Source organism: Telmatherina bonti (assembly GCF_933228915.1).
Source record: "Telmatherina bonti genome assembly, chromosome: 23".
In the NCBI taxonomy this organism is placed as follows: Eukaryota; Metazoa; Chordata; class Actinopteri; order Atheriniformes; family Telmatherinidae; genus Telmatherina; species Telmatherina bonti.
This window is the reverse complement of record NC_136632.1, coordinates 13,455,260-13,462,119: the sequence shown is the minus strand read 5'-3', so window position 1 is coordinate 13,462,119 and position 6,860 is coordinate 13,455,260.

Sequence of the window (6,860 nt, the reverse complement as noted above, 5' to 3'; positions counted from 1 at the left end):
AAGGCTGAAAATTTAGAAAACTCCAGGTGGAGTGTGCAATGACCTTTTCAGAAAGTCTTCCACATTTCAGCTCCTCTAATCAATCCCCCTCTGATCGCTCACTGTGAGCTGGATTGTAATGTCACAATTAGAGCTGCTCCATTGTTTCTGTTTGCCGTCTGGGGAGAAATTCGGCACTTCTCTGATCCCAAGGTAATTTTCTTTTACAGTTTTAAATAAATTAGAGCGAGGCTGTGGCCTCCCTGTCTGACTAGCCATGCATCCATCCATTCCTCCTCCTTGCTCAATTGGGTGGGATACTCTTTTGCTCAGAAAACACGTCTCCTATACCTGAGCCATAAGAAGAGATGAATGCTGCTGCTGTTGTTTTGTGTAAGAAAAAAGAAGAAACAGCTGTATGAATGTTTTGTCCTTGTGTTAGTTATATACTATAAGGTTATAATTATGGAAAATAGAAGTAATTGATTGGGACAAGAATGTGTGACAGTAATGTGTATCAATTTTTTTCTTTAATATGGAACATTTATTTCTTTAATTTAGTTCCCTCCCCCCACCTCATAGTCAGTCCATAACAGCTGTCATAACCCAGCTGCTGCAACTTTCTTTAATCACTTTGATGCATTGATATTGTTTAGTGAGTTATTAAAAAGGTAAGAAAACTCAGCATCTGGGTGCAATTTTTGCACACTGAACACCCACATTGCTGCACTAAAAGCACATTTTTAACCATGTCGCAGATAAATGGCACTTACATTCATCACATCTTTTTTGTTTTTTTTCCCCCGCTTTCATTCATGTCAAAGTTAGCAAAGATTTGACCTCTGTTTAGACTTGCAGCATGACATTAAAATAAGATGAGACAATCTTTCAGAGGGCTGAAAAAAAAAAAGGAATAAGAGAGTTCAAGTAATGTCAGTTTCAATTAATCTCTTCAGGTAGTGGCCCCATTAGCCCTCTCACACATGGGCCTGGTTTACAATGCAAATAGGGTCATTACCTGAGAACGCTAATTGACTTTGACAAGAGGCCGGAAAAGCTGCACATCTCACACCACGTGTTATTTGTTTGCTTATGATTTTTCTGGCACAGACGATTGATGTTATTGCAAATGTAAAAAGTGCATTAGGATTCTAAGAAATTTAAAAAAAAATTTTTTTTTTTTCTTTTCCAAAATATATTTCTTTGTTTATATACTACAAGCAAGTATCACTCCATACTGGTGGAAATTTGTATACTTTGCATTTTCTCACCAACAATTCAACACATACAAATTACATCAGTCTCAGAACAGAGCTTCTGAAATGAAATGTAAATGATTTCCAAGGGAAAGATTTGTATTCTTTGTTCCCCATCTCAACCCAGAAATGCAACGTGTGATCGTGCTCATACCTTAAATATTTAAAGACCCCCTTTTGCTAAAGCTTAGCTGTCATACTGTACATGGGCCTCTGACTGCTTCTAATCTCCTTGTTACCTGGAGGCGTCACCACGGTGATGCAAAGATAACGTGGCAGTCAGTGAAAACCCCTGGATGGGGCACAGTGAGGTTCAAAGTTTCTGCCATGCATTTTGCCCCGAGAAGAAGCCGCCGACAACATCTGCCTGTGAGAACAAGAGAATCAGGGAGAAATGAAAAGACAAAAAGAGACGCTGAGATCAATCATTTTCAAGAAAAAAACCTTTATCCCTCACATCCTCTAGATATTGTGGCATCCTTAAAACTGTACATGCAGGCAGCATATTTTTTTTGTTGAGGCTTCGGAATTCATGGTGTGTTTGTGTGCTTCTCAAAAGGGAGCTTTGTGTTTCGTGGAAGCCTTTCAGAAAGAAACAGAAGTCGGAGTCCTAAACCTGTAAATAAGACATCAGCTTAAAGTTGTGCGCTCAACTTTTTTCTATTTTCCCTTCGCCTCTGCATCTGAAAGGCGATGGACCATGGGAGAAGCAAATTGAGAGGGACGTGTGAATCGGGGATGCCTGTTTATTTGCTTGTACATGCTCCTTGAGCTATAAATTAGATGTCACCATTGTTACATGTCATTTGCTGACGTGGACGTGTTGCAGTCTCCCAAGCAGCACTTCTGATTGTTTGTTCTTGGCATCATTTAATTGAACGCGTACTCCACTGGCCTGAAGTCATCTGGATCTTATGAGTGATTGGCAGGTTGTTTAGCAGGCTTGCTTGTTATGTTGTTTATGCAGGCGTATGTACTCGCATGCATCTTTTGTTTTGCAGTGTTGCAAATTCAAATAATTCATTTCTCTTATCTTTCATAGTCTCTATATTTCCTTATTTACATCAGACTTTAATTTCCCACTAAAAAGTGCTTGAAATTGAGCATAAGCACAAATGGAGAACTTTCCGTTTTGGAGAGGATGTTTATGGAACCAGGCTGTGTCCTCTTAACCTAACTTGGCCAAGCCAACCCATCCATACAAAGAGACAAGGTTCGCATCGAGCCGACCTCCCTCCATGTAGAAAGAAAACATGGATCAAGGTCTTAATAACAGCAGCCATTGTGGCAAATATATAGGACTCAACTTTCCGCATGGAGCATCCTCTTCACATTGAGTTAACATGACTGACAGGCAGAGCCTCCCATACACACACACACACACACACACACACACACACACACACACACACACACACACACACAAAATAGCTTTGTAACAAGAGGGAAAAAACAAGATCAAATAATCATGTTCATTGAGCATTTTTCATATATTGTTCAAAGGCAACCTTGAAGCTTTTTTTTTTTTTCCGTTCTATCGTCCTGCTTTTTTTTTTGTGCTTTTTTTTTCAAACAATATAACTTGTCAGATCTGTTACATTGTTATCTTGCTGAACACCCCGTTATGAAAAAAAAAAAAAAAAAAAAAAAAAAAAGTGACTCAGTTATGAGGCTTGTCTCTTCCAGCTTCCCCGCAAACAACAACAACCACAACAGTGGCAAATAAAACCCCAGATGTTTTGCCTTAATGTGTTTATTTGCCTGTCATGTGTCTTTAATTGTTTCATCTGTTACAGATATACACATCTCCTGTTGCATCTTTGTTTACACGCTCTTTAGCAACAAACTGCTATGGTGACAGGTTGTTTGTGATGATGAGTAGAGCGCTGTGTAGATTAAAAGAAGGGGAACTCTGGCACTGGCAGGGTGTTCGGTACACATGCCGCAGGGAATTTGACGCGGTTCGTGCAGAGTTTACAGGTGTGCCTTCAACATCTGCTGCAGTAGAACTATAAATTAATGTTTGTTCTCTGAGGGTTCAGAGCAACCTTTTTTTTTTTTTTTTTTTTTTTAAATGTAACATTGCGACATAAAAAAGATGTAAGGGGGGTTATTTTTGCTCACAAATTAAGACTGACAAATAAAATAAAATACCTTTGTGACTCTGCCATGGTGTGCAGAGTCATGTTAAAAAGAAAGTGCATCCGTTTTCAATTCAGTCAGGGATCAACATAAGCTGAAACAAAAACACGTTATTATACATTATTATTTATACAGAATCAGTGTTTGAAATCTAAAATAAATCCTCTGATTCACTCGCTTGTAGAGCCACTTGCTGTTGCTGATGTCTTTGGGATCATTGCTCCAGTTTGGGGCAAACTTCAGCTGTTGGATGAAGACTTCACATTGGACTCCAGTATACTTAAGCATACAGAAAAACCCATACTTAACTCAATGATTGCAAGGTACCTGGGTTTGATAACTGCAAAACAAACGCACCCATCCACCCCTCCTCTGCTGTGCTTGACAGTTGGCATTCGGTAGTTGTGTTAGGTTTTTTTTACCGGCTGTTATGCTGTGCATTGTGATCAAACAACACATTAGTCTCTTTTCTTTAAAGGACATCGACCCAGAAGTCCTGTGCTCAATTGTGATGTCTCTGAACTTGCTGGGACATCCACTCCAAGTGTTTTGAATTGTTTCTCATTACTTGGAAACAATCGCAAGGCACTTCTCAGATTGATGATGTTCTTGTTGTTCCTCTTTCAGCTTGTCCCCCAGAAGGGGTTGCAACAGCGACTCATTGCACAGTTGAATTGGCACATGTTTTACACCAGATGTCCTTCCTGGCGCAACCCTCTGCATTTATCCAAGCCTTGGATCGGCCCTCTGAGAACAATCTTGTCCCCCCTAAGAGCTGCAGCAGCATACTTCCCAAATGAATGAATATCAATAATTATTTCTCCACATGCATGTCTGACTTATTTCTTCCTCTGCAATACTTCTGAAGGCTCCAAACCAGGAAACTTGGGTGTTTCTGACTATCATTCAAGTACAATAGATCAGTAGCATCTTGCTGTTACCTGCCTTCTTCATTTTTTTTATTTTGCTTACCTTTTTTTGAAAAGCATATAAATTAGCAGAAGAAACCTAAAGTATAGCACTGATTTACAGACTGGAGTGTTGAAAAACAAATCAGAAATTCCATGTCTGCGATTGTTCAAAGTTACATATTCCATCTCGAGTCCATTGGTGATTATAAATACTGTATGTTTGCTCCTCTTTAAGAGAATAGTCCTGGGGAGCCACCTAAATAAGACAACTTGCCTATTTTTGAAGTGATCTGGAAACAGAAGTTGAAGTTCTAGCTACCTCTTTGAGTCAGAAAGAGAGACAGCGAGCAAGACGCAGAACAAGCGAGGAAGGAGGAGGAGAAGGCTTCATATGGAAGATGCCACATCTCATATGTTCCAAGGTGATAAAGTGCAGATATCTTCCCTTAAAGAATTTGTACCCTGCAGACATATGTGAGATTTATGTGTCTTTCTTTCCTTTCCTTTCCTTTCCACCCCATTCTTCAAAATTCAAACACGTTGCAACAAAAGACAGTTTGAAATATTCTCAGCCCCCGAAAGAATATCCAAGACGACCGAGCTCGCAGGTTAAAAATGTATATGCAAATGCAGGCTACATTAGAGCATGCACAGGTTGTTAATAAATTAACACGTGGCAGAAATAATTCAGTTTAGCGTGATAATTCTTGGGTGTGAGCTGTCAGCTGTCGCATTGTTCTGGATAGAAAGTGACGCTGAAATGGCAACACGAGCAGTGAACTGTGATGTTTTAGTGTACCTTCATTCTCAGCACTCTGACACAATAACTGCCTTTTGCTTGCCTGGCTCTGCTTCTTTTTTTTTTTTTTTTTCTTTTTGTAATTTCTGAGGAACAAAAGGTTTAATTAAGGATGGTTTTCAAAGAGAGGCTGACACGAAGCATGCACGCATGCATATAATCTCAGATGAGGTGCGCATTCATGAGGATAAATCGTCTCGGGAGTCGAACATACACACTTTCAGTGTTATAGAACAACATGCATCTCAGCTGTAGTTTAAATGCTTTAAATTTCTTCCCCTTTAGCATCTGTGGCTGCTAAGCTGCTGATTGTAGGAAGGCATCTTGACGTTCCTAAGCAGAGATGGTATATGATGAGTGCACTTCCTCTCTTCGCCTCATACTGGAGATTTGCATAGCAGGAACCCAGGGAGCTGACATTCTGTTTATGTAGCTCAAGGTGCTGAGGATATGTGAAGTGTCAAGTGACTCACAGTCAAGTTTTTAATAAGTGCCATTTGTTCAATCTGCTGTTTAAACACTCGTCGCCTCTCTATATCCTTAAAGACTGTATGCCCTGCTATCTTTTAATTAAGTCTCAAGCTAATGTGCCACTTAATTGACTAATCTTGGAGATTTTGTTTTCTCTAATTTACTTGAAAAAGCATCACCAGCTAAGCTTTTTAATATTGGTCTGATGGGGGGGTGGATACTTAGTGGATGTCTCAGAAGTGAGGGCACGGGTAGAGAAACTACTTAAAGGGGAAACAAAGTACTGTTAACTCCTTTTAATTCTTATTAGGCTTGACAGCAGGCTGATTGCTAACTAGGCCATCGTGTTTGTTTTTTCTTTTGCAGGTATGCACGCAGATTTTCTGTGTGCGATTGCACATCCGTGGCTAAGTTCTCTGTTTGAACTTTATATTAGCAGCTCTGTGTGTTACTGTGAGAGCAGAAGAGAGTCCTGTGTGGTGGGTTACGAGGAGGGGAAGCAGAGGCCCGATCTCTTCTGGTGCCTGGTGAAACAAAAGGCGAAATCCACAGTAAATTTTTCCAGCTGCTTTGCCAAATGTTCACAGAGGAACATTCAGCTATGGCCGGACTCCTCCAGTATGTGTATACATATGTGCATTTAGACTTAAATGATTTCCCAGATGATGCCAAATACACACACACACACACACGTATATGTATAGGTATGAGCATAGATACATACATATATTTAATCTTGCATTTCTGTTTAGGCATTTGTTCTTTACTTGTTCTTATTGCCATGCTCTCTGAAAAAAATAGTGTTTTTATGTAGCTTATTGAAGCATCTGCTTGCTCCTAGCTATTCCTATAGAGATCAAATGGAAATGGCATTGAGATAGCGATAAACTACAGAGATAAGTGGTGGAGATCTGCAGTAAGGTTGTCATGTAGACAAAAGCAGCCGGCCAAGGATCTGGTTCAAGGAGGAAGTGCAAGGCCAGGCCTGCTGTCATGTCACCACATGCAGGAGTCGTGATTAAATGGAAAAGTGGCGTCAGTGCAGGATGATAGGACAGCAGAGTAAAAGTCCTGTAAACAATGACTCACTCCGCTAGCTAGCAAAAGAGGGGAGGAGAGGGAAGGAAGAGAAGGAAGGCAGCCAAAAGTAGTTCAAATGTGTGTTTGTGTATGTGAGAGTCAGAGAAAGAGCCGAGACAGTATGTAGCCCCAGACAATCGGGCCTCTGTCAGGAAGTCTCAACAGTCTTTTGATTTTATTTTGTTGCTCAGACAATCACATACACTTTTGCACACATACTAG